Here is a 23672-nt window from a genome sequence, read left to right as displayed (position 1 = left end):
AGGTGGGGCTTTGGGGAGGTGCTGAGGTCCTGAGAGTAGTGGCCTCATGAATGACAGTGGAGCCCTTATAAAAGAGACCGGGACACATCCCACCCCTGCTGCTTCCTGGCTCTGCGACCAGAGGCAAGGACATCACCTCAGTTTCCACAGCTCCTTAAATGATGTTAATAATGTCACCTGACGTGGAGAGCAGCTGTGAGGGTTCAGGGAGAGCCTTTAGATCAAGCACTTAGCACAGCACCGAGGACTCCTTGTCACCAAGCGTGTGTCGCTGGGGTGGACGGGGTGAGGGGGAGGAGAGAGAGCTACCTGCTTATGTGGAAGGCTCCTTTTAGGGCAAGCTCAAGGCTAAGGCCACGATAGTCCCTTTGTCCTCATCAGCTGCTACACTTTCCATTCTGTGACAGCCAGGGGGAGACAGAAGCGTTGAGACCTGTAAATCAGGGTGGCAGAACTGGCCCTAAATGAAGGCACTATCATTAGGCTTAGGGTTTCTGAAACCAGGCCTATGAGCTGGGCTGGGGTGGGGTGCTGAGCCCTGGGAGGATTTAGGTAGAGGCTTTCAGCTTTCCAGCTCTGAAGGGTGGGCTCCAGCTACACTCTTGGGTTGAGGCAGAGCCCCCCCAGGCGCCGGTTACACATGAAATCTTTAGTAAATACCTATGCCCCAGCTGATTCCAGAGCAATTACATCATTGTTTTGGGAAGTGCCACCCAAGTATTTTCTAAAAGATCCATAAACGATTGTAATGTGAAGCCAGGCATTGAGAGGTATGTGGGCAGAACCTTTGGGTGGAGGCAAGCTGTCCTATTTGATAGAGAGGCAAAGTGTTGGGGTGGGCTGGACCCAAGAAAAGACCCATGGGGTCTCTCTCGAGACTGGGTCTCTAAGTTCGTTGCAACTTAAACATGTCATTTTTGATTTCCAACTAATGCATCTCTGAATTTATTCAGCATAGTTGGAAAGGTGATTTACTCTGGGATAAATTTCTTTTATGTCAAATATTAGTAGCATGGTAATCTGTAAGATAATTCACTTCTATCAAAACCTACTTTCTAGGCAAGAGATAATACCTTTCTTAATATAGAAGTTTAAAAGAAATTAATAAAGGTTTACATGTTCTTGATTTATTAGTGCATAAGGCATTGAAATTATGAAACTCTGTCCTCTTAGGTGATCTGTATTATAATAGATTCTGACAAAAATGCTTATCCATTCTTAGGACTTTTTTTGCTTATTCTTGTTTATTTTCCTGCTAAAACATTTAGCCTTATCATCAATCATAAAATAATCCACTTGTTCATTTATTCCAACAAACGTTTACTATTAAAGTTTTTGTTGGTTGATTGGTTTGTGTGTAGTATACTTAGCATGGGTGTAGAATTTTACTGGCCTTTTGGGAAAGCACATCCTTCTTTTGTTCCTTTGGGATATGCTTCCTGGAGGGGTGTGAAATAAGGTTGGAAAAATTATATCCAATTCTTCCTTAATAATCCTTTAAGTAATTTCTGCTATGCATTTCAGAATGGTGCCACAGATATGTAATTTGCAATGGGAAAAAATGAACTTGAATTGTATAAGAACCTAGTGATTATGTTTCTGAAATATGTTCATGCTAATGCCAGTGGCCAGGGGGGAGTTACCCTCCCTGATTTATTCCAAACTTGGACCAGAATTTGTGATTTCCTGGTTTCTTTTCATCCACTTCTGCTAATAGTTTCAGTAAGTAATTTTCTGATGTGGAAACAATAGATCATCAATCATCAAAGTAGAGCAAGACAGTTGGGAGGTAGATACACTTACATGGTTCCAGTCTGCACCCTACTTCACCCCGTTTTGCACTTGAACCTGCTCTGCACTATTCTCTTTCATTTCCCATTAAATACAGATGCTTCCCACTGAGGGGTTGGGAGTTGTACCAGAACTGCTTCCGTGGAGTGTGCAAGGGTGCACAAGTACATGCAGACGTACACACACACATACACACACACACACACACACACACACAGTTTCCTTTCTCTTCCGGGGACCTACCCTTAACTACTCACTTGGCTTATCAGCCCAGTTCTGTGTTGTTGAAATTTAATGATGTTGAGCATCATTAAGGGATCATGGAAGCTGGTCAGAGGACACGGAGAGATGAGCAAACAGACCAGCAGCTAAGGATGTCAGTCAGTGGGTGTTTTGATCTGTTTTTTTTTTTTTTTAAGGTAGCCATGGAAGGGAAGAGAGAGCATTTTTCTTTTTTCTTTTTTTTTTTTTTTGCTTGTAGAGAAGATGAACCAAAAAGTGTATTATATATTCATCTTAAAGGTCACATGTATAAGTAGAAAGAGTTCTCGAGGACATTATCATATTATTACAAGATAATCTCCTATACATACCGTGTATGTTGGCACTCTGAAAGCAAAATGATATTTTTGTCTGGGCTCTTCAGTCTTGATAGAAAAAAAAACCAGGAACTTAGATGTATTTTCTTCAAGGCAAGGTCTGTGAAAATCCTTTTATGGAGCTTATGTGCCAAAGCATGCTGTGTAAAGTCGGCTGGAGGTCATTACCGTTTTTATTATGTGATTATATTATAAATATGAGTTGGGCCTCAATCATAAGCAGATCCTTTATGTGTGTTTCTGAACATTCTGTCTCCAAAGTGCTAAATTCCAAATCGGAATATTGATTGTCTGATGCCTGAGTTACAGCCTTCCTCAAATCTTGAATTAGGCCTCAGGGTCCATGTGTCTTTCTGGAGATAAGTTCTTCTTGTAAGTGGGAGATGTGAGGTCTTAAACAGTGGGCCCCACAAGGTGGAAAACCAAAGGAACACTCAAGTACCATTCTCCCCCAGGTGAATCAGGAGGTATTAAGCACACCATTTTATGGCATATATAAAGAAATTGTCGTAACTTGTAAGTGTCCCTGAATTTCCTCTCGGGTAAAGCAAACAATGTATTCCTGCAAATGTTTATTATTTTCATGCAAATCCAACTCAGTTTTTCTTCCATTCTTTAGATTTCTTTTTTTTAACTTAACCACAGGCTTCCAAATTTTCTAATTCTATAAATATCCCTGATTTTTAAAATGTAGCCATATTATTTTTAGAATGTTCAAACACACCTTACTCAGGATATCTTGGTTTCAGTACCTTTGAGATTTTGTGCATTTCAGGATGGTTAGCGGCATCTCTGGCCTCTACCTGGTAGGTCTAGGAGCATCTCCTCCCACCAGTTGTAGCAACCCCAAATGTCTTCAGATGTTGTCCCCTGGGGGGTAAAAGATCCCCTGATTGAGAACCACTGCCTTCAGATGTGTTCAGTCAAAGTCCTTCAGCATTCTAAATACAGAATGAAGTGAATCTCTGAGTGTTTAAAACAAGAGGCAAAGGTAAACCTCAGTGTGACAAATGCTTGTTCACATAATGACTTCCCCTCTAGGATGTCAGGGGAAGGCAGGGATGTTAGGTTTTTGCATCCCTGTAACCTGGGACTGCTAGCCAACTCAGGGGCCCCCAGTATTTGTTGGATGAATAAGAGAAACCAAATTACCTGTCATGAAATGTGTATTTAGCTTCCATAAATACATGCTTTTATGTATTTATGTATGTGTGTTCATAAGTATTATGTACATATTTATGTTTTTCCATAAAAACACTTACCTGAGAATCTTTGTTATAGTCTTTTCTACTTCAGCATCTGAACAATGGGCACATAGCAGATCTTTCAGTAGGTGGAGGTTGGATCGCTTCCTGGATGTAAAATGTGTATCAAAATGATGAATTAACCAGACATCCAAGGTCCTACACCATCAGAATGCATTTTTTGTGGTGATGAGAGCAATCTGCTGTTGGATGTGGGATCCTCCACAAATGGGCACCCTGAGAGGCCTGCTTACATTGCCTCCTTTGAAGTTCACATTTGATACATGGGGGCGTCCGGGTCTAAGGAGGCGTGTTGGGTTTTTTTGAATCCACACTGGCAAGAGGGAGAATGTTCTGGTTCAGTGGGGGGTGAGTGATTCTACTTTATATACCCCCTGTCATCACCGTTGTATGTGTAGTTGCTTCTTGTCCCCAGAGCTCGCCTGGCTGCCCTGCCAGGGCCATGACCAGTCTTGCTGTGATGGCTTCATTCTCTAGGCTTGCACTGAAAATCAGAAAAAAAAGTCCAAGGATAGCAGCCCTTCCCAAGTTTTATGCTGAAACAGCACAAAAGTTGAGTGTTCTTGGAAGGTATTTGAAGTCACTTTTAAGAACTTTCTAGATTTAAATTCATTCTCTAGGCTTTGACCACCACAATCGTGTGAATTTTAAAAGGACTGTAAAACACATTTACAAGGTACAATGGATTTCTAGGTCAGGTTTCAAAGCTCTCGGAGGAAAGTGGAATTAAAAGGCACTTCTGTTAGAGTCACGAAGGATGGTGGAAATGACCTGGTTCAACCTTCTCAATTTACAGATGAGGAAACTGGAAATCACTGGAAGACTTGTCCAAGGTCAGAGATTTTTTGTTTGTTTGTTTGTCTTTTGAATCTCTCTCTCTCTCATTCATTCTCCACCCTCCCACAATAAAATTAGACCCAGAGTTATATGTACAGATCAACGATGGTTTTCCTAGACCACCAAAACATTGGACCTGGCTATGGTAACTTAAGAATAGTCAAGTACAACTAGTTTCCTTTACTTTATGAGTAAACAGAAATCCAGAGAAGGGTTATTGTGCTGTAGAAGTTTGTTTGTTTTTCAAGCCAGTGTCCAGCACATCTGTAGCTTGAATCCAGGTACCCTTTCTGTTATCCTTTCCCTAAAGCCTGCAGTTTTCTTGGAAAGCGATTTGATTGTGCCCTCTCCTTGTGGTCATTGTTCACCCATTCGTGAGCTAACATTTCCTGAGCACTGGCTGCATGCTGGGTGACAGGACATGATGTCTGCCCTCTGGAGCTCACATTTTGGGGTGGAAACAGAAACAAGCCGGCAGTGTCTTCCGAGTGTAGCGTTGGAGGTAAGAAGATGGTGCTTTAGGGCTCTGGGCTGGGGCTGGCTGGCAGGGAGGTGATGCTGGGGAACTTGATAGTCACTGGTCACTGCAGGTGCAATGTTGTTCCTCACAGGGGCTGAGAGGAAGTGCTGAGCCAGGGAGAACTCCTGGAAAGAGGGGTTAGCATTGTGCCCTGCAAGAATACAGGCCTTGATTCAAGACCCGGCTCTCTCAGCTGGATGGCCTTCATAGAAGGCTCAGAGCAGAGCCTTGATTTCATCCCAAGCCTAAACCCAGAGCCCAGGCTTGGCTGCCTCTGGGAGCGCAGGACCGTTCTGAGGATTCAGTGGGGTGAGAACAGTCAATACAGGGAAGCGTATGCTGTACAAATGGTGGTTCTATAAAGGAGTTTTCCTCCGTGTTCACGTTGCAGGTCCTCTCATGGGGACATACGTGTGCATCACTCGCATCTTTTATGCACTAATTTCCTATTGTTGGTGGATGGGTAAACTATCAAAAAGGAAAATGTTTATTAAGAATATTAGGTACAGATGCCTGGGTGGCTCAGTTGATTAAGCGTCTGCCTTCAGCTCAGGTCATGATCCCAGGGCCCTGGGATCGAGTCTCACATCAGGCTCCCTTGCTCACTGGGGAGCCTGCTTCTCTCTCTTCCTGCTGCTCCCCCTGCTTGTGCTCTCTTTCTCTCTCTCTCTGACAAATAAATAAAATCTTTGAAAAAAAAAGACTATTAAGCACTTGGAAAAGGAAAGGAAAAAAAGTATTTTCCTGGCTTTTTGTTTCCTTTTTCTTAAATAATCCTTTGAATTCATTTCCTCTCGATCCTATGTGGGCACCAACTCCAGAGGGGGAGGGCTGGATCTCCTCCTAGTCCCTCCCTCATCCCATGCTTTGTTGGGTTTTTACCCTAGCTGATGAAGCTCTGTCTCTGTGCCAGCCATTGTGATAAATCCTCACAGCAATCCTAGCAGGGATAGGGAAAGTCAAGGCCTCAGAGAGATTGCCTGACATGCTACTAGCAAGGGGAGGAGGCAGGAGGCAACCCCAGGTCTGTGAAGCTCCAACAGCCAAGCTTTAACCATTAAGCAAGACTGCTTCAATTTGAGTTGGTTCTTTTGAGCATCTTCTGGCACCACAATGGAGCAGAGGTAATACTTTCGTAGAGTCCTAAGCAACATCCTTTCACTTCCCACTTGCCTCACCAGCCCCCCACGTGGACCCTTCCTCTTGGTGTGTTTCCAATATAAACCTTTTGCTAGGGCGCCTGGGCGGCTCAGTTGGTTAAGCGACTGCCTTCGGCTCAGGTCATGATCCTGGAGTCCCGGGACTGAGTCCCACATCAGGCTCCCTGCTCAGCAGGGAGTCGGCTTCTCCCTCTGACCCTCTTCCCTCTCGTGCTCTCTGTCTCTCATTCTCTCTCTCTCAAATAAATAAATAAATGATCTTTAAAAAAAAAATAAACCTTTTGCTAGATCTATGAGAAGCAAAAGCACCTTTGGGGTAAGTTTGCCCATGTTCAGTAAGGCAGGCAAATGCATGGCATGATCCTTAGACTTGAACTTCCATGGTCTCTTTAGGTAGGTGACTCTTGGGGCACATTTACTGTTTAACTGATGGGATTCTCGCTGCAGTCTGCTGAGGTGGATGTTACTGGCTTCATTGTCCAGAGGAGGAGATGGAAACTTACAAACACGAGACTGACTTGAGTCATACAGTCTTTGGGTCACCAGCACCCAAGCCCAGCAGGTCTCTGGAAATACGTATTGCTGGTGTCCCCTAGTGAGGAAGGCACCTAGCTCTGATTGGAAACTGTCTTTCAGACTCTAAGGCTCTTGCTTTTTTCCACAGTCCCACTTTGTGGCCTTTATGTTGTCATTTTACCTTCCCGGGCTCCATTCTTCCCTTCTCTTTCCCCCTTCCTTCTTCCCTGTTCAGAGTAACAGGGAGGTTAAGAACACGGACGCTAGAGCCAACAGCCTGGTCCCAGGTCTTTTGCTCCCCAGCTGTGTGGTGTTGGGCAGGTGCCATAGTCATGCTCAGCTTCAGTTTCCTGTCTTGGAGGCAAAGATAATAACAATACCAACCTTTTGAGACTATTGTAAAGATTAAATGCGTCAATTTATGTAGGTATAATGCTTAGAGCAGTATCTGATTTATGATAAACCTTTTCTGTATGTATTATCTATTATAATATGAGCTATTATTATTTACTTCTCAAACATTTGGTAAGCCACTGCCATGTGCCAAACTCTGTGCTAGATAATGGGGTGGATTCCTGGTGTCCCTTTCAGCTCTGATGCTCAGTGATGGATGTAAACAACCAAACCCTCCATCACTGGGGGAAGCACTATATGGTTAGCTTCAGGGGACTTTCTGACTGTCTGCTTACAAATCGTTATGTGTGAAATGAAAAATGCATTTAGCTATTACTTTCTTTTACCCATCTTGTTCACGTAGGTGGATTGTATTTTACTACCTAATTAAGAGTAATGGAAAAAAAATGGAAACACATTTGTAGCTTATGTGTGGGTTGAAATTTCTTGCGATGGGAAACAAACTCATAAACAGAGACAATAGCACTACTTAAATGAGAAAATCCGTGGACATCAGGCAACGGAGTAACGCCATTTTGCTATTTGGGGCAGGGAGAAGGAAAGCTTGAACATATTTGCACATATTTGCACATAGCGTCCTTGGAGAAAATTGGTCTTGCAAAGAGCAGGACCCATTTGGATATGAAAATTATATTCAGACCACTGTATTAGCATAGTCCTGTCTTTCTGTACACCTTTTCACTACTGCACATATCAGAGATAAATTCCCTGACCTCACGCAAACCAGATCAAAAGGGGATAAACTAGAGAGGCTTAGTGTATTTCCTTTGGAGCCAGCATATCAATACCAGTTTCTCCTTGACTGCATTTTGTAGTATTTAGCCAGGCATGCTGGAAGGATCCTGAACTTCAGGGCCAGAGTCTGGGCTCCTGCCCTTTTAGTTATAAATTCCTGGACAACCTGGTGAAAGTAATTGTACTTCCTTCCGCTGTGTACCCAAAGCCTGATGCAGCAGGAGGTGCGTGGACTTTGCAGTCAAAATCTCATCCGGCGTGTGGCCCTTCCTTTCTACTCAACTGCTCAGAACCAGTTTCCTTGTCTGCAAAGTGAGGGCGGCGTGACCTGTGTTGTCAGGCTGTCATGAGGTTAATAGTGTATCATGTATTTGGTGGGAATGCAGCACTCCCTTTTCATTACGATATCGGGGCCTTTTAAGACCTGTTTTTCTATTGTGATACATAGACTCTGTTCAAAAAAGTTCATGACCCTTATGGGGACAATTAATGAATAATAATAAATATAAAAACCCAGGTATCTACTCTTTCAGGCCACAAAATAGAATGTCATGGGTCTCTGGAATCTTCCTAAGTGCTCCTCCTTGACAGTATCCCTCTTACCCCGTCCCCAGGTAACTACCAGCCTGAATTTCATGTTGATCATGTCCTGGATGCCTTTCATTTTACCTGCTTTTGAACTTTATATAAAACGGAATCAGATTGAGGTGCCTGGGTGGCTCAGTCAGTTAAGCATCTGCCTTCGGCTCAGGTCATGATCTCGGGGTCCTGGGATCGAGTTCTGCATCAGGCTCCCTGCTCAGCAAATAAATAAATAAAATCTTTAAAAAAATGGGATCAGATTGTACAGTATTCTTGTGACTTTGGTGCTCATTATATTTTTAATTTTTAAGATTGCTTGATATTGATGCACGTACATAGTTAATTTTCACTGCTGTGTAGTATTTTGTTCTAAGAGGATCCCTTTATTTCCTCAAGTAATGGTAGGCATTTGGCTGGTTTCCACTTCTTTGCTTTTACGGAATAAGTTGCTATACATATTCTTCTGTCCCTTGATTCTTAAGCTGAAAAGGTCTTTATAGACAATTTAGTCTGATACCTTGTTGCTGCCTAGTTGTTTGACACATAAGGCAGCCAAGGCCCGAGGGGGCCAGCGGATTCCCAAGGTTTCCCAGCTAGGAGATGGCAGTGTGGGGCCAGTAACCCTGGTCTTTCATCCCAGTTTGGCTCATTGCTGTGACTAGACCACATATCTGATGGTTTGCCTTTTTATTTTAAACAACTTCCCATGCTACTGATCGCTATAATTTTGGAGTTTTTATTTGGGCTGGCTCTTCACCGCTCTCCTAGAAATATACTCGGCATTTACTGTGGAGATGATTTTCTCCCCATCTCCAAAGCTGGGGCAGTGCTGGCTTCTCTCGGGCCCTGTCCCATTAATGCTGGCCCTGGGCACACCCCGTGGTGATGGACCTGCCAAGAAGCTTCTCCTTCTTCAGTAGTGGGAGCCTCTGAGACAGGTTTCAATCAGGAAAGGAATCAAAATAGATCCAAAAGGGCCGGGGGGAAAACTGCTGAGGAGAGAGGATCTGAATCCTTACGAGGCACTTTCTTAGGAAATGTCCTTTTACTATAAATAGGAATGGATATTCAATTTTAGGCCCCCTTTAAAAAAAAAAACAAAACAAAAAACCTCTCAAGGACTGAAATTAGATTTGAGGCTGATGGGATGAATATAGGATGGGGTGATTCTGTGCCGTGCTAAGACACGTCTGAAAGTTTGGAGCAGCTGGTGTGATGGAACAGCTGAGCCCCAAACAAATATCAGCTGATTTTAGCACTTCTTATTTCTAGATGCCCTGGTTTGTTCACTCCGGCGTTTGGCTCACTTGCAAGCTCTCTTCTTGAAGCCCCTCAGCATCTCCTCATACTCTGCCACCGACGAAGTTGTGCACCCTTGGGCAAGTTGTTACTCTTTCGGGCCCCAGTGTCCTGCATCCTAACGTGGGGGCAGTAGCTCATATTGATGAAGAGCTTATAACGGGCCAGGCACTGTGCCAAGCACTGTCCCTGGGTCATCTCATTTTGTTTCCGCAACACCACCATGAGAGGACAACTATTATTACCCCCATTTTGTGAGGAAATTGCATGCAGAAAATTGAGGCACGGTTGGCCCACCGATCCCCATGAAATAGGAGATTTGGAAGCTTGTTCTGGGAGAGACCTGTTTGGGCCTCCCTCCTTCATCCTTTGATTCAGGAACTATTGTATGTTACAGGCGTCCCCCTTTCTACACACCCCTTCCGCCACCAACCCCGGCGGCGAACCCATCATCTGTCAGCTCTGGAGCCAAAGGGGACAGTGTGGCCGGAATTCTGAATTCTTGATAGGCATTTGCCTGGAGGGAGTGTCCAAGGTTTTCATCACTCTCAAAGAGGGTGTGTCACCTCCCAAAGTTTAAGAACCACTGACTTTGATCTTAAAGTCGCTAGGACAACAAACCTATGCAACCAGCCCTTTGAAGACAAGGAAATAGATCCTATTTGCTTATGAATGAATGAGATTTCAAAGGCTCATATTGATTGCTTTTTAATGATCTGGCCAAGTATTTTGAAGTTGTGAAATCGCACTGGAAATTCATTGTGAGCAATTTACAGAAGAAACAAAGAGTAGGAGCCTATCCAGTGAGTTACACAGTACTCAGTCCAAATATTTCACCACTGTGTCTTTTCACTGAAAGGTTTCAAAGGAATTGAAAACAGCTTCCCTTATCCTTATTCAGAGATGGTGATAGACACTCTGACAGGAAAAGATGAAGGAAAAAGAATTTGGTGTGTTGTAGTTGATGTCATTGAGAAGGTATAGGCATAACCCGCTCTTAGTAAATTGCAACAGGTAATAGCTATTGAATGTTCATAGGAATAAATGCTGACAATGGTTTACATTTATTGAGCACATATGGCATCGGGCTCTCTTTTAGGGACTCCACATAGATTAATAACATGATGATCAGAACTGCTGTTTAAAGTAGATGCAGAGCTGCTCTGTCCATTTTACAGATGAGAGAATAGAGGTACGAAGAGCATCAGGACTTGCCCAAGGAAAGTATGAGAGCCAGGCCAGAATATGTCCAACTAATTCTGATGGCAGGTATCTAATATGGAGCAAATTAATGTATTCATGCTTTGGCATGACCTTCATTATAATTGCTTAACTCTGAGACTGTTCCCTCTTTGTGCAAGGTCCAAGGTGAAGGAATCAGACATTGATTAACTGCCTAATATGGGACAAGTGTCTTTACATACGTTATTGGTTCTTCAATACTTATCCCCTGCATATATTTATCACGGCACGTCTGATTATTGTATCATTACCTGTATGACTTCCTCTTAGCCTGTAAGTTGTTTATTCACCTATGTATTGGTGATCTTTTGCTGTAGTACCAAGCCACCCCCAAATTTCAGTAGTTATCCAAGCTGTCGACAGCTCTGCTCAGCTCTATTCCGGGAGTCTTTTTGTTTTAGGAACCCAGGCTCGGGGAGCAGCCTCAGCGGGGCTATGTGGTCCTCCTGGCAGAGGGCTGAAATACAGTGTGGACTGAATGAATAAGATGAGTGCATTTTAAGTTTCTGCACATTACAGTGGCCAAAGCTAGTCATGTGGCCAAACCTGACAACGGGGAAGGGAATGTTCCTCGTCTCCCTTGAGGTGCTGGCAGTCATAGTGCAAAGGGCATGGGTGGAATACACATCTCACTGGGAGGGATGTGGAGAGTTGGGAACCATAGTACTGGGTACTACCATCTGAGCGTTCCTAGAATTCCATCTTCATTTGAGAGAAAGCTGAAGCCTGGAGATGCTGCGTACATACCAGATAACATGATGATGCGATTTCAACTCATGATTCCATGTACATGCTCTTTCCCCATCTGGTTTCCAACGTCATCCCTTTCTGCTCTGAAACATATACTCTGTTCTTGGGACATACTGAGTTTTATGTAATTTGCCGGAGCAGTGTGTGCAGTCCCGTATCGGTGGCTGAGGACACTATGTTAACACATGCAATTGCATTTTTCTCTTCCTGTGCTGGCAAGGGCTCATTTCTTTCCGAAAACTCAGGGTGTCTGAAAGCAGTGTTTCTACGGGGCTGCTTGGGGAGCTCTTGCTCACCATTCCGTGCTGCCCTCTGTCTCCACGTAGTGCCTGTCAGTCGGTATTTTAGTTGTGTGGGGACTTTTCTCTTCTCCTGACAACACTGGGAGTTTCTGGAAGACAGAGGAAGAGCAGCTGTTTTTTACTGATGGGTCCCGATGGTGGGTACAGAGAAGGTGCTATTAATGTGCACTGAGGTAATGAACACGTGAAGTTTGCTTGCATAAGAATGGCACATGCCATTGTAGGGACCGTGCTCTTCCCTCTCTTGTCAAGTCAGGTGGGTTTAAATCATTGCAGAACAAAGGGCCTGGGAAATCAGTCCACTATCCTGACTTACATGTGTCCCATCTGCACACTGTTCTTTCTTTTAAAACTCAGCCATTTATCTACAGTGTGTTTCCAAAGTGATTTTTCTCCCTCCATTTTCGGGGATAAAATAGGCTCCAATTATTCTCTTTAATTAAGTGGTTTTATTTTATTAATTGTTTCTAACTTACAGAATTCCCTAGAGACCCTTTACATGTTTCCAGATGAAGCCGGGAAGAAAAGCGCATTAATTATACACACAAACTCCTTTTGGCGAATTAAGCATGATGCACAGTGAACATGAAATGACTTGCCCTCCTGAGCTATCAATCTTGTCATTAGTGATGGCTTGTATCAGTAGTATTGACATGGGCTTATCCAAATTGGATTCTGCAAAGAGTCATTTTAATTTTGCACAAATGTAAGAAGACAGAGTAGTTTGACATCCCATTTTTTTTTAACCCTCTCTTTTGCTGAGTGCCTGGAGCTTTTCTGTTTGTAATACCGATTTAATATTTTATAGTGCTCTCGTGTTTGTAAAACACTAAATGTTACCTGAACAAGCCACAGGGCAATCCTGGGAGAGAGCTGAGTTTCACAGGAGAGGAAATGGAGCCTCTGCAGTTAAAGTTCATGCCTCAAATCAATACAGCCAGAAAGGGGCAGAGCCTTTCGAGTCCCTAGGATCTTTTTTAATATCTCCAAGCGGGGATATGCGTTGTGTTGTACTGAAGCCCCTTTCCTGTCATTTTCTGTGGGTATCTATAAGGAAATTCAGATGTGTGTATGTTATATTGTCAATTCAATAAGCATTTTTGGGGCACCTGTTACGTTCTAAGATGTGCCAATGCAAAAATACCACCTTTTTTTTTTAAGATTTTATTTATTTATTTGATAGAGAGAGACACAGAGAGAGAGGGAACGCAAGCAGGGGGAGTGGGAGAGGGAGAAGCAGGCCTCCCGCTGAGCAGGGAGCCCGATGTGGGGCTCGATCCCAGGACCCTGGGATCATGACCTGAGCCAAAGGCAGACGCCTAACGACTGAGCCACCCAGGTGCCCCCCAAAATACCACATTTTTTTAGACACGTACTATGTGCCGGGCACTGTTCACTGAGGATTGACTCAGTTCATCTTCATAGTGACCCTGTGAGGTAGGGTCATTGATGTTCCCAGAGCGTCGCTGAGGCACAGAGAGATTAAATTGCTCTTTGAAGGTTATGCAGCTAGAACGTGGCGGAGTTGGGGTTCAAACCTGGAAGTTGGGCACTGAATACCAGTCGCTTTGCTCTCCACCTTACTTCTTCCCCAGTCATGGTGTCCTTCTCTTAAGATGGGTATGGTCTCTTGTGGCAGTCAGTCAGGATGTCAGAGCCGTACCGTAAGGTACTGTTGTAGCTGCATGATGGTGTTGTGGAAGATGATCACTGGTCCTCCCGGGAGCCTCATGGGCCACTGCTGATCTTTGGTTCCAGAAACTAGTGTTTGAAAAGCCCATTACATTCCCAAGACTTCTGTCTCTCCGAAAGGAGCTTCTTGTGATGCATAGAATATTCTAGGGAAATTGCTTACCTTCTGACCTAGAGAGAACATCCCTTGGGTCAATGGTCCAGATTTCTGATGACTCAAAAGCCATTCTTTGAGCCCCGAATGTGCACTGGGTGCACACTAAGACCCGGTTCCTTGTTTAGGCATTTCACCCACATTCTGCAGGGAACTGGGACTGGGAATGTTTAAGTGAACTGTCCCCTTTGAAGGCAAAGTCTTTCCTCCAAATAAAATGTTGAGATGATTGAGTTTTACTGTCTTTCAAAAGACCATGTTGTTCAGCAGTATTCATGGGATGCCTACTACATGTTAGTTAACGGTATTCTGGGTCTAAAGGACAGAGCTGTGGATGAAACCAAGCCCCCCACTCTCACAATGGAGCTTACCTTTCCATGGCAGCAGATAGACGATGAATAAAATTAAGTGAATCCAGCACTAGATGGTGATGAGAGCAGTGGAGAGAAATAAAGTAGGAAGGGGGGCAACTGGGTGTGAGGTTGTAGTTTGAAACGGTGTGCTTGGACAGGGACCTGCGTGTGTGTTTATGGAGGTTTAATTAAAAATTGAGTCACCACCTCCACTTCTGCTTAAGACCTATTATTTATCTTTGTTGCCTTCATAAAATTCTTAGGCACAAAACTTCTCATAACTGGGGCTTGTCTACCTCTCCAGACTCATTTCATACCCCTTCCCCAGAAACGATGCTTCAGCATCACTGACCTGCCTACACTTCCTGGGAAACACCGCATCCCTTTGTCTTGGTGCCATTGTGTGTGCTGTGTTTTCCGCTGGCAACACCTTGCCACTTCACCCTAGGAAGCTGATAGGAACTCCCTCGCCAATACACCTCTGTACGTCACAGCACCATTGTTTTACTTCACACTCTTGGGGTTGTCTGTCTGGGGGTGTCCCTCTTCAGTAGACTGTGACGTCTTCCACAAGGAAAGGATTTTCCTTTGTCAGTGCGTAATCGATGTGGAAGGGAGGAAAGGACATAGATAAGTAGGTAGGTAAGAAAGGCGGAGGAAAGACAGGAAGGTAATCCAGGAGGCAGCTAGGAAAGGAGGGAGGAAGTTGTGAAGGGCGGAAGGGAGGGAGGAAGGAAAAAAGAGGAGGAGAAGGGGGCTGGGGGAAGGAAGAAACCCGAGTTCTTTGATCAGGCATGACAAGATCGGCATTGTGTGTGAGAGACATTCACCCGGCCACTGCGGGGAGAGAACTGTTGAGTCGCAGCACTCACCCACACCCCCTTCCGCAGCTCTTCTAAAGTTTTACTCTTTGGTAAGACCGAGTTTTCCATGGCCCCTAGGGCTTAGCTCTGCTAAGAGAAGAAGAGAAGACAGGGCCGATGTGTGTGAGGAGTACGCGTCCACAAACTCCTCTCACACGCACCACCCTCCCCCCCACCCCCGCCCCAGACCATGATGACCCGTGGAGGTCTGACTGAGAATTCGAATCACAGCTTTGCTGTCCTTCAGACCCCAACCACAATGACAGTGGAGTTACTCCTTTCCATGCCTGCCGCCCCTGTCTGGTTATGGTAGCTCTTCTGCATGAGTTGGTCACTAGCAGACAAAACATGATGGATTGGCTAGGGTTCCCTTCACCCTTAGAACCTGGGAAATGCTTCTTTTTTCAGACTCTCAGGGCCCCTGTGGGACATCGTCATGAACGAAAGAAGAAAGTAATACAATATCGGATGTGCTTTTTGCTGCCACTATGTGGAAAGAGAATGATGCATTATGGGGAATGTAAGTATATAGCGTTCATCCCGCCCTGAACCCCCAACCCAACGGCAGCTGATGCAGACAATCATTGATCACAATCAATGTCCCAACTGAACCTGGCGGTTTCATTGAAGATGTCCTGCCCCTTTCAAAACCAGAATAGTCAACAATTTCTAAAATTGAATCTCAAAAAGAAAAATCAACCCACATAAAGTCCTTGGATTTTTGAAATGATCTAAGATGCAAAGGGATTAGGATTGATTGATTTTTATCTTGGAAGTGGGTTCACAGCAGTTCTCAAATCTGTGGTCTCCCTGGATATGAAGCTATGAATGTCAGCCAGATACTAGTTTATTTCATTTTTTAATTTGATTCTAGGGCCCTGAGACTGTATTTAATGTTTCAGTGAGCAAAACAGTTATGTTTGGCTCCAATGAAAGATTGATAGAAGTGATTTTCAGATGTGGAATCAAAACAGAGTGGGAAAAAAATGTCACGTTTAAATAAAATGCAGTACTTCGAGGCATCATGTGGTCTCATAATAAATGAACTCGTGGCACAAAGTTGACATATTTTGAAGGTGAATTTCTTTAAAAAATTTGAGGTGATTCATTTCTATGATTAACTGTGGTAAAAACAATTACTAGAGAATTTTTAAGTGAAAGGAAAAGAAGCTTTGAGGTGTTTAGAGATAACATCCGATTGCCTTCATTTTTATACTTGGCCTCGTGCAAGCTCTGAATTTGTATGTGTGTGAAGTTTGGCTGAAGGCCCTGGAGCTCCGGGGGTGCTCATTTATCACTGGCTTCCTCTGTTATTCATAGTTGGGAAGGGGCAGGAACAGGGTACTGGAGCGGCAATGGTGAGACATCCACCGGCTTCAGACTCCGACAGACCCGAGTGTGAATTGCTCTGTGTGACCTCAAGCAGGTCACCTAACCTCCTGGGGTCCCCCTTTCTGTTCCCTAAAATCGGGACCAAATTATATAGAAATGAATGCTGAGCCTTCAGCATAGAGCCTTGCCACAGACTCAGTAAGGGGTGAAAACAGCAATGGGAGGCATACAGTATATTCATTTTACCAGCATTGATGGGTATTTACTCCATAGTCTGTTTGAAACTCTGTACTTGATGTTCTACAAAGACTAGTCACAAATCTCAAGGATCTTGTAATCCAGAGAGAAGATGCATGGACTTAAAGTGATCGAAAACCAGGGGCAGAATAGGCGTGAACAGAGGGCATCTTCCCAATCTTGTAATCTAGTATAGTGCCTGGTTCACGGGAGCGCTTAGAAATACCTACTGAAGAAGTTGAGTGGAAAAGATAAGGTATGGGATGGAGGCTAAAAACAACAACAACAAAAACCCTGTGTGTGTCCATTCTTCCTGTGTAGGATTCTCCAGAGAGGCAGAACCAATAGGATGTGTGTATATATAGAAAGAGATTTATTATAAGGAATTGGCTCATGTAATTATAGAGTCTAGCAAGTCCAAAATTTGCAGTATTGGCCAGCATGCTGGAGATCCAGGAGAGCCAATGGTGCAGATGAAGTCTGAAGGCCATCTGCTGGAGAATCCTCTCTTGCTTGGAGAATCTGGTCTTTTTGCTCTAACTAGGCCTTCGACTGATTGGGTGAGGCCCACCCACATTATGGAGGACAATCTGCTTACGCAAAGTTCACCAATTTAAATGTTAATCTTATCCAAAAACACCCTCCAAGTTGACATGTAAAATTAACCATCACACCCTGGAAGTAATTAATTTTAAACTGCATCAAAAAGGCTTTAAGTTACTAGAATGTCTGAGTTTAAATCTTACTCCTTCAGCTCCTATTTGTGTTACCTTTGGGCAAATTATTTAATTCTGTGCCTTGGTTTCTCTGCCTCTAAAATGGAGGTAATAATAGTGGCTCCTCCACAGAGTGGTTATGAAATTTAAGCAAAACAATGTAAGGCATTATCACGAGTGCTCCATAAACCAGTGCTGTAGTTACTGGTAGTATTAGAAATATTTAAGCACTGAAGTATAGGGTCACCCTAATCAAGCCTAAACTCTTCATATGGTCTAAAGACCTATTTTAGGCAGAAGTGTTTTTTAGGTGAACTTTAACATATTTTCGTGTTGCCATTTAAGTATTGTTTATCATCCACTGAGCTTAAGTCTTTCATGTACGTTTTCTGATTTAATCTTTATCAGAAGCAGGATATTGGGTATATTACTGTGCCTATTTCCAGATGACATGTGGAGGCTTAGAGGGGTTAAATGATTTACTCCAGGCCATACAGAGGGGCTGAATGGGTCTCCATCAGAACTCTCCTGGTTCATTTTCCACCTTACTGCGTCTGTGCTATTGGATGGGACAGAGCCAACCAGGTCAAGGGTTGCTTCCTCCTTGCATTTGGAAATATGATCATTTTGGGGAGTTCAAATTTGATACTCTCATTTCATGCAAAGGGATTGCAGGTATTCACATTCTATGCGTAATTTTGATTTTTTTCTGTACTTTGTTTCATTTCCTTTTTGACTATAGCTAGGCCCCCTTGGGAAATGACAGGTGCAAAACATGCCGCATCTTACATGCTTGGTAGCCGAGTCATTACTACTGAGTAGGGAGGAATGACAAACAAACACGTGTAGGTTTTTATATAAGCTCGGTGTCAGCAGACTGGGCTCTTTGCAGCTGAATGGCCCCATGAAATTCAGTGATGACCTTGGCTGAGTTCTGCTTGTTTTTACTCACACCAGGGGTCTACTAAAACTCAAGGTGGTCCCTGCTCTGAGAAAATCCCATAAAAAATATGTGTGTGTGTGTGTGTGTGTGTGTAATGTTTGTGTACACGTGCATATGCATGACCCTTTAGCCTGTTTCCTGCCTGCATCTGTGGCTAACTTGTTATCTTTATCGCTAGTATCACTTTATAGAATTGCTGTATAGGACTCCTTAGTGGGCTGTGGTCTTTTATGCCTCTGGGCTTCTGAGTTCTTCCTGTCTTGAATGTTCAACTCTCTCCTTTATCTGCCTGGCGAACTCCTACTTATGCTTCAAACCTGAGTTAGATGTTTGCCCTGTGAAGGGTACCGTGCCTTTCCTCTGTATCCCCAAATGAATTCCTTCCTCCTTGCGGCTCCCCTCAGACTTGTTAACACCTCTGACAGCTGTCCTGATGGTGCTGCAGTATGATTCTTTCTGATTGTGGAGCCGGTACAATGTAGTGGTTAAATAAAAGTCTTTGGAGTCTGAAAAATCTAAGTTTGGGTCTCAGATCTGCTATTTACTCATTCTTGAAACTTGAACAAGTGACACATCTTTCTGAAGTTTTGTCATTTGTAGACTGCAGATCATGGTGCATCTCTTTAGAATGTTAAAGAGGTAACCGTGAAGCAGGTAGCAGAGTACCTGGCCCTTGGTGGGCATGCAGGAAGTGGGGTGCTGGTGTTCCTCCCTCTATACTCTGTTTCTTCTGCTTCATTCCAGCCCTTTGAGGTCAGGGGCCTTGTCCTATGTATTTCTGTATCTCTGGCTCCTGGCACAGTGTGCTCAGTAGATCTCTAGTAAATGCTAAGTGAGCTGCATCCATGGAATCATTTTACAAACCCACAGGCTGTGGTTTGCAAAGTTTACCGGAATTGTCCACCTAAGGGACTTTGATTTTATGTTAATGTTCGTGCATGTGGCTGCAGCAGCTCTTTGTCTTTGGAGGCACCTGATGCCAGATGTTTTGACTTTGTGTGGAGTCACCTGCAATTTGGGATTTACTTTTCTTTCATTCCCAAGGTCATTGTCCCTTTTTAGTGCCAGTCAGAGGTATAGGCGTGCTTTGATTGGCTCAGCCAGGCAGGAACTTAGAGTTGCCGCCTCTCTCCCTGAGAAGCGTCTTACAAAGGTGATCTGAGTACAGAGAAAAGTTCTTCCCTTTAAGTCTCAGGGCCACGTGGAAGGTGCATTGTGCTTTTCCTGTGCCTGTTTCACTAATCATTTAACACAGTCAAACAAGCATTAGCACGTGGTTGGTTATTACACAGCTTTGAACCTATAGGAGACGTCACCTCTCTCAGTGGGTGATGACAAGTGAGAAAGTAGTGTAGCGTGATGAAATCAAACAGATCTGTGTTTGGATCCTGGCTGTGCCCCTTGGAAGCTGGTGGCACCTAAGGCCAGTCCTAAGGCTCTCTGTGCCTTGGTGTCCTCATTAAAATAAAAAGAACAAGGGTAAAAATAGTGTCTGTCTCCTAAGTATGATGGTTAAACGACTCAATAGATGTTTAGCTTATCGCAAGGCTCAGTGCATGGTAAGTTCTCAATACAGGAGAGCCAATCGGGGCAGCGATTCAGGATGATGTGCCAGGCTGGGCTAAGAGAAAGAGAACAGGGCTTTTGGTGATGTGGCCGTTTCAGGAGCTAGGTCCATTTATAAATATTTGGGCCAATTGCAATGGCCTACTGTTGTAGAGGCGAAGGATTCTAGGCTTGTCATTTCTTGTCCATGAATAGCTGTGTCTGTCTCAGATAGCTACATAATGGTGAGATTCCGCAGACATGATTGTAAAGGAAAAGAGGCTTCAGTCAGTATTTTAGCCATAAAAATGTATGTCTTTGTGGTGACCCTCGCGCAAAGTACAGAGGCATGTAATTCATTTTATGTTCATACCTTTATTTTTGTTCCCCCTTAGGAGGGAAAATCCTCCCCATCCTGTGCAAGTTGCTGATGCGGAGCTCCCGTGCAGACGCTGAAGTGTAATGCATGTTGCCATTTTCCTGGAAGGGGCCTCCTAAGTGGTACGACTATATGTTAATCATCAGTCCTGAAAGGTGTCATTTAGCAGCGGGGGAAATATGTTACTCTGTGCATTAATGGAAAAGAGATTATTTTCAAATATTTCAAAACCCCGAGGACCCTCTTCAAGGAACTTCCTTTTTTTTTTTTTTCCTCTTACCCATTTAGAGCAAAGGTATGGCTGCTTTCCATGATTTAGAAATAGGGCTCTAAGTCTAGCAGAAGAAGCTGAATTCAGAAAATTAAAGGCAGAATGTGTGACGCTCAGTCTGCGTGGGTCCTGCTGTAGCCTGGGCCACAAAACCCTGACATACACACATGAGACAAAAAATGACCCAGGGTTTGACCCAAAACCCTGACATACACACATGAGACAAAAAATGTTTGATTTTACAAAAAGACAAGGTCAGAGAGAGATCACTACTGACGCCTGATGGTTTGGGATGGAAGGTGTCTCAGAGCATGAAAGAGAGGTGAAAACAAAGACAAATGGAACAAAGACAGGTGGTTTCCGATGAAGGTCACAGATGAAAGTCGCAGATGAAGAAGGCTTGAAGGGTGCAGGGTCTTTCGAATGGTAGGGAGGGTCAGGCTCACTTGCCCAGAACTTGAGGGGCTGAAGGTTTTCTGTTCCCAGTAGGGGAAGAAAATGGGTCTGAATTTTATGTCAGCTCTCATGGCCTTTCTTACGGACAGCTGGACTGACCTCTGCCTCTGGGGACAGGGGGACACTGTCATTGAAGAACAAAGGGGCTAGGCTAGGGATGGCAGATCTGGCTGCTTCTCTGGAGAACTTTGGAATGTTACTGGAGAGGAGGACCCCAAACCACGGGTAACTAAAAGAGGCCTTTCCAGAGGGAAAAGACCCAAGTGACATGGCTCAGGCTTTGCATCATTGCTTCGAGTCAGGCAGGAAGGCGGGAATTGGCTACAAATCAGATTTTAGAAGTTGCCGTGGAGAAGGCATACTTGGATAGGGGGAGAAAGGCATTTGAGCTGGTTTCCTTGGGGACAGGTGGTTTTCATTCCTGGCTCTAGCAGGGGGAGTGACGTGGGGAAATGTATGTCACCGCCCTGTGCCTCAGCTGCTTCACCTGTACAATGGGGAGAGAAAACCCAGGTCCCCTGTACTTAAGAGCTTATGTGAGGCGGTAACTATAGGACATGCACTCCTGGGCCTGACACATAAATATGAGTTCCTGCTTCACAGCTACCCTTCAGTTATTTTACACCCATTATTTTTCTCGGAAGCCATAGATCAGGGGTTGCCTCCTATGTGTAGAGTCTCCTTCAGTCTTCAAACCTGGACCCAACTGGCCCCCATCTTCAGCTGTCCCTCTGTCTCCACTGGAGCTATTTTAGCCCTGGGGCAGGTTGGCGGACTTCGTAATTTATTGGTGGTCTGTTTCCTATAGTAGACAGTGAGCTCCTTGGGCGTGGGGGGCAGGGAAATGTCTGTACCTGTCTCTCAGCGACTCGCCGGCACAGGGGCAACACTGTAAATGTGGAACAGGTCTTATTGTCTCCTTTAGGCTCTTGTTGAGATGTTACTCGAGGTGAATTTATATTCCTGTGCTCCCCCTGAATGCCCTTGATGGCTACAGGTAATGGGATCAAAGGTCCAGAGGCTCCGTCCAGGAGGGAATCTGGGAAGTTTTCAAGTTTCGTTCATTTCCTTGAGGTTACAATGGAAACAAACAAGTTTTACGACCACATCTGAGGAGCAATGGAGCCCTGAAGCCCATCCACAGGCAGCGGTGTGGGAACCCCCTTGTTGTGCCCCGCGTCCCTTACTTACCTAGACCTCGTTCTTTTTTGTACAAACTTAGCCAGTGTAGGATTGGGAAAGGAGATCTGATACTTTAAAAAAAAAAAAAATACAGCCTAAAACCAAGTTAGAGTAGGCCTTTTTGGTTAGCTATGCTATTTTTGTCTTTCATTAGTGCTGATAATTATCAGAATTAAGAATGGGCACTTAAATTATGGTTTAGACAACAAAACATCTCTAGGAATGAAATTACCATTCAGCTTACATTTTCAGGGAGATTTTGAAATCACTGAAATAAAATGAGTCTGAAGAACGCTCTGATGCTGGGGGCTCTGAACTCCGGAGCCAAAGTGGATCATTGAAATAATGATAAAAATCATGGTGACGACCATTATCTCATTCATTTGTACAGCAAATTAGAGTTTATAAGGCTGTTTCATATCACTAGAATCTTTGCAAATCAGAACGGGAAGGAATCAGAGAAATCGAGCGATGCAACCCCTTCATCTTACACGTGAGGGCCCTGGGATTGTTGTTGTTGCTTTAAAACCACTTCAGAGGCGCCTGGGTAGCTCAGTCAGTTAAGCATCTGCCTCTTGATCTCAGCTCAGGTCTTGATTCTGGGGCATGAGTTCCAGACCTGCGTTGGGCTCCATGTTGGACATGGAGCTTACTTAAACAGAAAAACAAAAACAAAAACAAAAACAAAACAGTCCAAATGTCTAGAAAACTACAACAACAGTTACTTCGGGATGGCTATCCTAAGATGTTCTTGTATATCATTACACACATTACACACATTTCTCACGCATCAGTTTGAACCTGGCCTTTTATTTTGTAAATCTAAGTACTAAAACACGGACATATAAAAAGCCACTGGGAATCTTGTTTTAATTGAGCTGTAACTGTCCTACCACACTGTATAGCTTTAGGTGCACAGCATCATGATTTGATCCACGAATACATTGTGCAATGATCACCAGAGTCAGGTCCGTTAACTTCTACCACCACACACAGCTGTAATTTTTTTCTTGTGATGAGTACTTCTAAGATCAACTCTCTTTGCAACTTGCAAATATAAAGCACAGTGTTCTTGTCTGTAGCTTCCATGTGGTACCTTACATCCCTAGAACTCGTTTGTCTTATAACAGGGTGTACCTTTTGCACACCCACTAGGCCTGTGTCGCAAGGCAGGTGGGGCAGGTGTTCTTATTCCCATAGTACCAGGTGAAGAAGTCAAGGATTGAAGATGAGAAATGTTTGGGCTGTGTTGATGGGTGTGTTGACACGGTGAAGTGGCCTTGGTCCTTGTGCTGATGACTCCAGGTCCCCTCCTACTTTGCGGGGCTCATCTTTGTTGACAGGCTGACCTGCTCAGAGGTTTAACTAAATCTTTCCCTTTACCTAAACTATCCTCCAGCTTCCTGCCTGCCCCATCACTCTCCTCAACCTGTTTGATGCCGTCACTCTTACGTCTACCTGACGTTCCAGAAGGTTTATTTTACTTGTGGGTTTTCTCCACCAGAATGTAAGTGGCATGGACCTCTGTTTTGTTCAA

At 44.1% G+C, this 23672-nt stretch overlaps 1 protein-coding gene across 4 annotated transcripts in view; it reads left to right on the top strand.

Moving 5' to 3' along the window:
- The window catches only part of DAB1 (DAB adaptor protein 1), a 1151191-nt gene that overhangs the window by 786608 nt on the left and 340911 nt on the right, over positions 1-23672 (top strand). For all 4 annotated transcript variants that reach the window (XM_027568673.2, XM_027568671.1, XM_027568672.2 and 1 more), the window contains exon 5: positions 20243-20348. The gene's annotated coding sequence lies outside the window, so the exon portion shown is untranslated. The remainder of the gene's footprint in view (positions 1-20242; positions 20349-23672) is intronic.

This window comes from Zalophus californianus, chromosome 4 (genome assembly GCF_009762305.2).
Source record: "Zalophus californianus isolate mZalCal1 chromosome 4, mZalCal1.pri.v2, whole genome shotgun sequence".
NCBI lineage: Eukaryota > Metazoa > Chordata > Mammalia > Carnivora > Otariidae > Zalophus > Zalophus californianus.
Note: the sequence above shows the minus strand (reverse complement) of the source record. Positions and strands in the feature narration are given on the sequence as shown.